Raw genomic sequence first — 12,181 nt, 5'->3', positions numbered from 1 at the left:
CCTTTCCTGTTCTCATTTTTTTATTACTCCCTCCCTGTCTGCCAGTAAATTTGCCTACCACACCCCTTTATTAGTTAATAGTGCATATTTATCAGTGCATCTTGTTCTAAATAATAAAAAAAGCATTCATATTCTTTTAGCAAAATATATTCTGAAATTACCTTCCTTTTTGTCTGAGAAAAGGTCACTTTCACCAAGTCATTATTTTTCATTGTATCACTGCTAAACAACTGCTATAGAGGCCGCTATTCACAGTTCAATTAAAACAAAAAAGATATATCCTTTAATAATAATAATAATAATAATCCCATTTCCCAATAATAATAATAATTATTATTATTTGAAGGATAGACCTTTTTAGTCTTAATTTGATTTGTGATATAATTACATATATCTACTCTGTTTAAGGTCCTCATTTTTTTTGTTTTTTTTTTACTCTTGCTAGCTAGAGTTGTTCATACACCGAGATCAGACAATAATGTGTGATGGGACTATATTCCACTCTGTCTAGCTCTATCAAACGTACAAGCACATGTAAACAGATTAGACACAGCTGTTTTTCTGAACACTAATTTATTGGTCAGAGTCTTGGAATGGTTCGTATTTTGCCCTTTACCCCATCCATATGACCTGCTTTTCCTTTCCAGAAAATATGACTCAGCATCCTCATATGATGCTTATTTGAATGTGCAAATTGTACACACACAGACACACACACACACACACTGGTATTCCTATCATTATGGGGACATTCCATAGGAGTAAAGGTTTTTCTACTGAACAAACTGTATTTTCTATCCCCTTACCCTAAACCTACCCATCACATGAAGCTTTCTGCATTTTTAGATTTTCAAAACACTTCATTCTGTATGATTTATAAGCTTGTTTCCTCATGGGGACCTAAAACATGTCCCCGCAAGGTTTAATTTAAAGTAAATCTTTGCATGTGTAACATTTATAGTTTGTAATATCTTTTTTTTACAATGCTATGTACAGATGGAGTATTAAATTGATTCTTAGTGGCATCACTTGTCCTGTCTGCCATATGGGGGCCCCACAGCTCCTGCAGTGAGCACTGTGCACACCTGACTGAGCGCCACTGCGTCTGGGTCAGCTGCTCCATACTGGTGCTCTGTCACTATGGATGTCCTGCTGTTTCTCGTTTGCCCCTCCCTGTTTATTTCTCATTCTGTCTCTTTCATTCTCTCTGTGTCTCTTTCCTGATGCCCATCCCCTACACCCCACCACCCAGACATCTGCTGCCACCTCCTATCATCTGTTTATATCTTCCTTAACCAGATGCCACAGTAACACACACATGCACATACACCGCCAGTCCATATACTGGTCCCTTATGTTTCCAAAAACACCATTTGTAGATATATCCATTACAGTCATTGTTCCTCAGTCAGTGTTGGTAGAAATTTTATTAATATTATACATGATACTGAACCTACATTACTGAACTTGACTTAATTTTATTGGATACAAGTTCCTTTACCTTACTTAAGTTGATTTGCTCTTTTGCAGCAGCTAGAGTGCTTACTAGAACCAAGAAGTATGATCATATTAGTCTGGTTCTGTCAACACTGCATTGGCACTCTATCAAGCATCATATACATTTTAAAATCTTGCTGATTACTTATTACCCTGAATGTTTTAGCTCCTCAGAACTTCAGCAAGCTCAGTCTCAAAATTCTGGCCAGTTCATAATCATTGATGTATCCTGAGGTTACTCTAAGCAGCTGGATACAGGCTGTATCCAGACCAGATGGTAGACATGCACCCAGGAACAACCACAACACAGCCCTTCATGCTCAGTGAAGGCCTCGACAAGATGAGCTCTCGGGACAGATGCTCAGCGAAGACCTCGACGACTACACAAACCCTCAGGACAGATCTTCAGTAAAGGATCCTCAGCTATGAACTCATTGTGCCAGGACCAGCAAGGATTAAAATACAGTTTTATCGAGAAGGTATTCATCATGCTTAAGGCCGCTGATAAATCACTCATCTACTACTGGCTAACTGGCAGCTCTACCTTAATGTATTTCTACCTGCTGAACAAACTACACCTCAATAATGCCGGTGTGACACACCTCAGTCAATATCATATTGATTTTTTTCACTTTGTCCATAGGAGAACTGGTTCTCAGACTGAGCCTGTTTTCTCCCAAGGATTTTTTTTCTTCTTCTCAAGTTATGTCACCTGATGGAGTGGGGGCTCCTTGCCACTATATTGCCTGCTGGCTTGAACTTGATTTTTGAACTTTGGTGGATTGTTGAAAATATGAATGTGAACCAAAGTACTAAGTTTTCTGTTTGATTCCATACTGATTGTTGAAAATATCTATGTGAAACTGAGGTTGCGTTTGTGCATTTGAACTTGAAACAGAATGCAAAGTTTTTCTCTGTTTGTTTGTTTTTTCATTAATTGTTAAATACAACTTTGAAACTATGAACTTGAACTTATTTTGTGTGGGCATTTCATTCAAATTATTTTTCTAACCGGTGGTTTAAAAAAACTATTCTGGGTAAAACGGTTATATTTGACAAGACTGAGCTTGTCTGGCACCCAAACTAATCAGATCCGATTGATACATTTGTTAAATTTGTTTTTTTAAGTAGTTAATATTCTCTCCTTAATCTTATAGAAATGTTCTCTTACATGCCATCCGTACACTCATATGCCATCCAGCACCATCTATCCAGGAGCCCATGTGCAGTTTGCTTCAGCACTTGCTGGCAGCACTCCAGTGCCAACCCTTACCGTTGAAAATATGAATGTGAACCAAAGTACTAAGTTTTCTGTTTGATTCCATACTGATTGTTGAAAATATCTATGTGAAACTGAGGTTGCGTTTGTGCATTTGAACTTGAAACAGAATGCAAAGTTTTTCTCTGTTTGTTTGTTTTTTCATTAATTGTTAAATACAACTTTGAAACTATGAACTTGAACTTATTTTGTGTGGGCATTTCATTCAAATTATTTTTCTAACCGGTGGTTTAAAAAAACTATTCTGGGTAAAACGGTTATATTTGACAAGACTGAGCTTGTCTGGCGCCCAAACTAATCAGATCCGATTGATACATTTGTTCAATTTGTTTTTTTTAAGTAGTTAATATTCTCTCCTTAATCTTATAGAAATGTTCTCTTACACGCCATCCATACACTCATACGCCATCCAGCACCCTCTATCCAGGAGCCCATGTGCAGTTTGCAGCACTTGCTGGCAGCACTCCAGTGCCAACCCTTACCTGGGAACAGGGGCCAGGCCCCATGCAGCTATGCACATCACCTGAACTCTCCTCTCCCGTTTCTGTGACACAGAAAAAAAGCAGTATTTGCCCTGTGTACTTCCAACTCCTGGGAGAGAAATACATCACCTTACGTCACAAGTGCAAGGTAACTGGGAAACTGTGATGGATTTCATTAAAAAATAAGAGAAAGCAGTTTGTGAACTTACCCAGGAGGTGAAAGCAACTTCTTCCCAGCACTGTGACCAAGTTTCCCACCTTGCAACCAAAATGAAGGACAACCAGCAGCAAGTTCTCACACTTTTGGCTACAAACAAAAAGCAGGATGAGGCTGAGACTGATCAACTAACCAAAGCCATCAAACTCATGAATTCAAGTGAACTTCAAAGAGTGGAATCTACCTTTGTCCCTGAGGTGTGCTTCATGGTGGATCAGCTGCAGCAAGAAGTTCAACAGGACCTTAAAACCATACAACATAACTTAAAAAAAAGCCATGATCAGATAACAAAAGAACTCCATCAATGTAATGTCCAAATGGTCAGTCTTTGCACATACTTTAAAAAGTTCCAGAATGATATGTTAGACCAATGTAAAGTGCAAGAAAATAAATTAGTGGATCTGCTTGAGAAAAATGCACCATCTGACATTAACTCCCTCTCTTTATTACCTTCCACTACCTCAGTGACAGTACCTGCCCCTCTTCCTGCTACTGCAGTAGTAAGAAGCGACCATCTAAAGTTAACATTCCCCACCTTTGGACGTCCATCAGACGACCCTGACCCTTTGCTATATTTGACCCGCTGTCAAGATTTTTTAGCATTACATCCCCTGGATGATACAGACCTGCTGGCCACTTTCCGAACTGTACTTTATGGAACAGCCCGTGACTGGTAGGAGGTTGCCAGATCTTCTATAACCACATGGGATGAGTTCAAATCCGCTTTCCTCTCCACCTTCCTTTCTGAGGATTATGAGGATGAGCTGGCTGATCGAGTCAGAACTAGAACTCAGGGAGAGAAAGAATCCATTAGGAATTTTGCGTTCTCGTATCGAGCTCTCTGCAAGAGGTGGAAGCCTGCCCTAACAGAAAGTGACATGGTAAAAATGATTCTTAAAAACATCAAACCCTACCTTGCCAGCCAGCTACGTGTGGTTGAGTAAGTACTGTTGAGGAGTTAGTGAAGCTGGGTCATCAGCTGGAGAAAGATTATGCACAACAACTACAATATGAGGGACGTGAAGGTATTAAGCCACCTGCAATGCCACAAAGACCTGACTTTGGCCAATCTGTAGATTTTTGAACTTTGGTGGATTGTTGAAAATATGAATGTGAACCAAAGTACTAAGTTTTCTGTTTGATTCCATACTGATTGTTGAAAATATCTATGTGAAACTGAGGTTGCGTTTGTGCATTTGAACTTGAAACAGAATGCAAAGTTTTTCTCTGTTTGTTTGTTTTTTCATTAATTGTTAAATACAACTTTGAAACTATGAACTTGAACTTATTTTGTGTGGGCATTTCATTCAAATTATTTTTCTAACCGGTGGTTTAAAAAAACTATTCTGGGTAAAACGGTTATATTTGACAAGACTGAGCTTGTCTGGCGCCCAAACTAATCAGATCCGATTGATACATTTGTTCAATTTGTTTTTTTTAAGTAGTTAATATTCTCTCCTTAATCTTATAGAAATGTTCTCTTACACGCCATCCATACACTCATATGCCATCCAGCACCATCTATCCAGGAGCCCATGTGCAGTTTGCTTCAGCACTTGCTGGCAGCACTCCAGTGCCAACCCTTACCTGGGAACAGGGGCCAGGCCCCATGCAGCTATGCACATCACCTGAACTCTCCTCTCCCGTTTCTGTGACACAGAAAAGAAGCAGTATTTGCCCTGTGTACTTCCAACTCCTGGGAGAGAAATACATCACCTTACGTCACAAGTGCAAGGTAACTGGGAAACTGTGATGGATTTCATTAAAAAAAATAAGAGAAAGCAGTTTGTGAACTTACCCAGGAGGTGAAAGCAACTTCTTCCCAGCACTGTGACCAAGTTTCCCACCTTGCAACCAAAATGAAGGACAACCAGCAGCAAGTTCTCACACTTTTGGCTACAAACAAAAAGCAGGATGAGGCTGAGACTGATCAACTAACCAAAGCCATCAAGCTCATGATTATCGTGAACTTCAAAGAGTGGAATCTACCTTTGTCCCTGAGGTGTGCTTCATGGTGGATCAGCTGCAGCTAGAAGTTCAACAGGACCTTAAAACCATACAACATATCTTTAAAAAAAGCCATGATCAGATAACAAAAGAACTCTTTCCCACCTTGCAACCAAAATGAAGGACAACCAGCAGCAAGTTCTCACACTTTTGGCTACAAACAAAAAGCAGGATGAGGCTGAGACTGATCAACTAACCAAAGCCATCAAACTCATGATTATCATGAACTTCAAAGAGTGGAATCTACCTTTGTCCCTGAGGTGTGCTTCATGGTGGATCAGCTGCAGCAAGAAGTTCAACAGGACCTTAAAACCATACAACATAACTTAAAAAAAAGCCATGATCAGATAACAAAAGAACTCCATCAATGTAATGTCCAAATGGTCAGTCTTTGCACATACTTTAAAAAGTTCCAGAATGATATGTTAGACCAATGTAAAGTGCAAGAAAATAAATTAGTGGATCTGCTTGAGAAAAATGCACCATCTGACATTACCTCCCTCTCTTTATTACCTTCCACTACCTCAGTGACAGTACCTGCCCCTCTTCCTGCTACTGCAGTAGTAAGAAGCGACCATCTGAAGTTAACATTCCCCACCTTTGGACGTCCATCAGACGACCCTGACCCTTTGCTATATTTGACCCGCTGTCAAGATTTTTTAGCATTACATCCCCTGGATGATACAGACCTGCTGGCCACTCTCCGAACTGTACTTTATGGAACAGCCCGTGACTGGTGGGAGGTTGCCAGATCTTCTATAACCACATGGGATGAGTTCAAATCCGCTTTCCTCTCCACCTTCCTTTCTGAGGATTATGAGGATGAGCTGGCTGATCGAGTCAGAACTAGAACTCAGGGAGAGAAAGAATCCATTAGGAATTTTGCGTTCTCGTATCGAGCTCTCTGCAAGAGGTGGAAGCCTGCCCTAACAGAAAGTGACATGGTAAAAATGATTCTTAAAAACATCAAACCCTACCTTGCCAGCCCACTACGTGGTCGAGTAAGTACTGTTGAGGAGTTAGTGAAGCTGGGTCATCAGCTGGAGAAAGATTATGCACAACAACTACAATATGAGGGACGTGAAGGTATTAAGCCACCTGCAATGCCACAAAGACCTGACTTTGGCCAATCTGTAGAGAAGCCTCAAGTACAATGCTGGCGGTGCAAAGGTTATCATTCACCTGGGAATTGCCCTCACTTTATTCCTGCTCCTTCCAACCAGCCTTCTGCACAGCATCGACCCACTGGTAACAAGCGGTCTTTCCAACCTTTGAAGTCTGGTGGTCCACCACACCAGCCAACCACACCTTCCAGCAACACTGTGTCTGCAACAGGGTCACCTTCGGTCTTGGAAGAGAACACCACCACTGGTTTTAATACCCCAAATCAGCTAACTGTTGTACCGCAACAATTGGTGGTACCCATTAGTATCGGAACCTGGAGAGGGAAAGCGATTATTGATCCAGGCGCAAGTTACACCCTCATCCATGAGAGCCTATGGACAGAACTCAAACCACAAGACAACCTTCAACCTTGGACCCTTGGTCCTCTTTATTTAGCTAATGGTGAAGCAGAAGTTCCGTTAGGATGGATAAATCTTCCGATTGTTCTCCACAGTAAGACTTTCACAGTACGGGTTGCTGTCCTTACCTCCAAAGCCCTTGCCTATGCAGTGATTCTGGGTTTAGACTTCATCTTCCTCAGTGGACTGCAGATTAACGTGACGGACAGGAAGTATTCCTTCAAGGCTGCCCCTGATGAAGCCTACCCTTTCCAACCAGGCCAGGCAAGTGTATCTGTGGTGAAGTCACCACACCTGAAAAAGAGACAACATTTGAAGAGTGCTAATCAGAGCCTCTCTCTACTCAGTTCCATTCCTCCCCCACAACTCCCCCTGCTATCACAACCTCTTGACAGCTTTGATGAACAAGGATTACTTGATATCGCTGTTGATGATGCTCACTTTCCACTTGATGGAAAACAGCAACTAAGGCAAATCTTGGAGTCCCACTCTCAGGTGTGTACACTCCGTCCTGGATGGACAGATGTGCTCCAACACCGCCTCTCTATCACACATCCAGTTCCCATTAAACAGCGACCTTATCGTATGAGTCCTTCTAAACAAGCTGTTGTGAGAGAACAGCTAGAGGAGATGTTAAAGGCAAGTACCGTGGAACCATCTCACTCGGCCTGGGCATCCCCTGTCGTCCTAGTACCAAAAAAAGATGGTAAAATGCGATTCTGTGTTGATTACCGGAAAGTTAATGCTACCCTGTTTGTTTTCTTTATTTTATAAATGCACAAAGTTCTGTTGTTATTATGTGTGTATACAAATAAAAGTAGACCCTTTACAGATTCGATTGATGTATTGCTCTTATCTGTAAGATCAAAACTGAAAGTGTAATTTAAGTTATTTTCGGTGTGATCAGGAGAAGATGCCTCAAAACGCGTATCCGCGTTAATCGACCTCAGAGGGTTAATGCTATAACAGAGAGTGATGCATACCCCCTCTCTAATATCACCGAAAATCTTTTCTACCATCGACCTTAACAGTAGCTACTGGCAGGTGACAATGGATCCAGCTAGCAAACCCATGACTGCCTTTATCACTCCATCAGGGGGACTATATCAGTTTAAAGTCATGCCGTTTGGGTTAAAAAAATGCCTCAGCGACTTTCCGAAAACTGATGGAGACAGTTTTAGGAGAACTACGAGGTAACATATGAATCGTCTATATTGATGACATTATAGTTTACTCACCATCTATGGACCAGCACTTCCTCGATCTCCAAACCATTCTCCATTGATTGCAGACTGCAGGCTTGACTATCAACCTGAAAAAGAGCAAGTTCTGTCTTCAAGAGTTGACATTCCTTGGACACGTAGTGAACATTCATGGTAATTCAGCAGACCTGAGTAAGGTTGAAGATGTATGGGCATACCCTGTACCTCATAACCTCAAAGAGGTTCAGCGCTTCCTTGGACTCGCTGGGTGGTACCACCGGTTTGTATCAAACTTCTCCCGGATTGCAGAGCCCCTTAATGCCTTGAAGAAAAAGGGTCGTGCATTTCATTGGTCTTCTCAATGTCAACAAGCTTTTGAATAACTAAAAGCATGCCTCACCTTACCTCCCATTCTTGGACATCCCAACCTTGACCTCCCATTTATTGTATATATGGATGTCCAGCAACACTGGACTAGGTGCTGTGTTGACACAGCGGAGGGACCAGGGCTCAGAGCAGGTGATTGCCTACGCTAGCCAAACCTTGAACAAAGCCGAATCAAATTACTCCGCGACTGAGAAGGAATGCCTTGCCGTCGTATGGGCTCTGGAAAGGTGGCAGCATTATCTAGAGCCCAAGTTGTTCACGGTTGTGAAAGATCACTCAGCTCTGCAGTGGGTAATGAGCTCTCCAAGAACCACCAGCCGTCTCATTAGATGGGTTCTTCGGTTGCAAAAGTTTGATTTTGTAATTGAATATCGTAAAGGAAGGCTGAATGTCGCACTTAATGCACTCTCCTGGATCCATGCCCAGCCCAGTTGCAGTATATATGCCAGTCACATGGAGGAGTCAGACCTTCCAAGGTAGTTGAAGATAAATTGTACCACACGACTCCGCTGAAAACTGGCCAACGCCATTATCGGGTGTACATTCCCAGCACTCTGGTTTCGCCCCTCCTCCAACACTATCATTCAAATCCTTTGAGTGGTCACATGGGCATTTACAAGACTTATCAGAGGCTGCATGATGTTGCATTTTGGCCTGGGATGTGGGCGGATGTGAAGAATCACGTTAAAAGATGTATCAAATGTCAAACACTCAAAGGAGAAAATCGTAAACCTGCAGGAAAAATACAACAAGTTAGTACATCACATCCCAACGAAATGCTAGGCGTTGACATCATGGGACCAATTTCCTCCGAAGTACCCACCAGAACGAGTACCTGCTTGTCTTTGTGGACTATTTTTATCGCTGGGGGGAGCTATTTCCCATGCGGAATGCCAGTGCACAAACCATTGCAGCGATTTTTCAGAGAGAGATTCTGACACGATGGGGTGTTCCTGACTTTATCCTGTCTGACAGAAGCACTCAGTTCCTGTCTGCCATATTTAAGGAGGTATGTGGTAAATGGTGTGTCACACAAAAACTCACGACCACCTACCATCCGCAAACAAATGTGACAGAAAGACTGAGTCATACCCTAAAGTACATGATTGCTGCTTACGTAGTAGAAGACAATCATAAAAAATGGTATCACTACTTACCTGAACTACGATTTGCAGTCAATTCAGCCGTCCAGGAAACCACTGGCATGACACCAGCAGAACTCCACCTAGGGAGAAAATTGCAAGGTCCAGTGGACAAACTGTTCCGAGGCAAGAATCTCAGTCCGGATTTACCCTCCTATGATGTGGTCAATCATTTATCTCAACTTCAATCAAAAGCAAAGGAGTGCTGTAAAAAATCTCAGAAAAGACAACTTCGGAGCTACAATAAAAACCGACGTGAAGCTTCCTTTAATGAAAAAGACAGTGTCTGGCTAAAGAATTTTCCCCAATCCAGTGCACAATACCACTTCAGTGCAAAACTTGCACAAAGATGGAAGGGTCCTTACCGTGTAATAAAGCAGCTGGGACCACTGAATTATCAGGTGGCGTTGGAGTCCTCTGGAGAAGATGTTCGCACTGTGCATGTCAGTAATCTGAAACAGTGCTTTCCCAAGCAGGGTCCAGTGGACAAACTGTTCCGAGGCAAGAATCTCAGTCCGGATTTACCCTCCTATGATGTTGTCAATCATTTATCTCAACTTCAATCAAAAGCAAAGGAGTGCTGTAAAAAATCTCAGAAAAGACAACTTCGGAGCTACAATAAAAACCGACGTGAAGCTTCCTTTAATGAAAAAGACAGTGTCTGGCTAAAGAATTTTCCCCAATCCAGTGCACAATACCACTTCAGTGCAAAACTTGCACAAAGATGGAAGGGTCCTTACCGTGTAATAAAACAGCTGGGACCACTGAATTATCAGGTGGCGTTGGAGTCCTCTGGAGAAGATGTTCGCACTGTGCATGTCAGTAATCTGAAACAGTGCTTTCCCACCGCCGAAGAGTTGGAGGTCCAGGAGAAGAAACAACTTCTGGAAATATTAACAGCTGGGACCACTGAATTATCAGGTGGCGTTGGAGTCCACTGGGGAAGATGTTCGCACTGTGCATGTCAGTAATCTGAAACGGTGTTTTCCCACCGCCGAAGAGTTGGAGGAGAAGAAACGACTTCTGGAAATATTCCAAGATTCCCCCGAAGAGGATGAAGAATTCTTTGGATTTTAATAATTCAGTTCATACCTATTTTCCAACCTTGGGTTGTTTACTCAAGGGGGCGGGGAGTGTGGCAGTATGAAAAAAACGTGCAAGGATTTTTAATGTGTTATGGCCGAGAGGAGGAGGGAAATCAATTATCCGGAAGTGAGGAAATGTGTATTTAAGGTGAAGCTGCAGGAGAGCGCAGCAGTAATTAGCAGATAGATGCGGGTCACCTGAATTGAGTCAGACGCTGTTGCTGCATTGTGGAGACCTCGCTGTGTTTGGGCAGGGTGGGTCGCTATGAGCGTGCGTTGCCGGGCGATCCTTTGAGTGTGCGTGCTGCACCTCCGGACACCAGCTGCAGAGCGAAGCAAGTCTCTTATACTGACAAGTGCGAGCGGGATCTCAAGGAGTGTTGAATCTGTTGAGGTTTACATGCATCAGTGAAACTGCTACCTCAGAGGCACCTTCTTCCATTTTCTTTCAAGTTTTATTATTTACTTGTCATTGTTGGACTACAAAATCGGTGGAAATACTATATTGGAATTTAGCCACAAAGCTTGTTTTTTTTTATTTTTGAACTTTGGTTGATTGTTGAAAATATGATTGTGAACCAAAGTACTAAGTTTTCTGTTTGATTCCATATTGATTGTTGAAAATATCTATGTGAAACTGAGGTTGCATTTCTGCATTTGAACTTGAAACAGAAGTTTTTCTGTTTGTTTTTTTTTCCATTAATTTGTTAAATACAACTTTGAAACTATGAACCTGAACTTATTTTGTGTGGACATTTCATTCAAATTATTTTTGTAACCGGTGGCTTAAAAAAGCTATTCTGGGTAAAACGGTTATATTTGACAAGACTGAGCTTGTCTGGCGCCCAAACTAAACAGATCCGATTGTTACATTTGTTTAATTTGTTTTTTTTAATAGTTAATATTCTCTCCTTAATCTGATAGAAATTGTCTTAGCGCCCGCCACCGCTACATGTATTTAATCTGATTTGCATGTCTAGGAGGAACAACTGGACTCAAAAGATATCTAATTTGTAATTTTTTACTTTCCTATGGATCTTCAAGAAAACAAATCATACATGCACACCAAAAAAAAAAGGAAATGAAATGCAACACACCTTGTACTTACAAACCACCGTGGTAAAACTAAATCATTCACACTATGGTGTTTAAACTAATTTACATTTACATTTAGTCATTTAGCAGATGCTTTTAACCAAAGCGACTTACAAATAAGGACAATAGAAGCAATCAAAACCAACAAAAAAGCAATAATATGTAAGTACTGTGACAAGTCCCGGTTAGCCTATTGCAGCACACATAGCAAGTTTTATATATATATATATATATATATATATAATAAACAGAAAAACAAGAAAAT

Source organism: Sinocyclocheilus grahami, unplaced genomic scaffold (genome assembly GCF_001515645.1).
Source record: "Sinocyclocheilus grahami isolate Dianchi unplaced genomic scaffold, SAMN03320097.WGS_v1.1 scaffold1751.1, whole genome shotgun sequence".
NCBI classification, from domain to species: domain Eukaryota; kingdom Metazoa; phylum Chordata; class Actinopteri; order Cypriniformes; family Cyprinidae; genus Sinocyclocheilus; species Sinocyclocheilus grahami.
The sequence above is the reverse complement of the archived record's forward strand: the minus strand, read 5'-3'. Positions refer to the sequence as shown.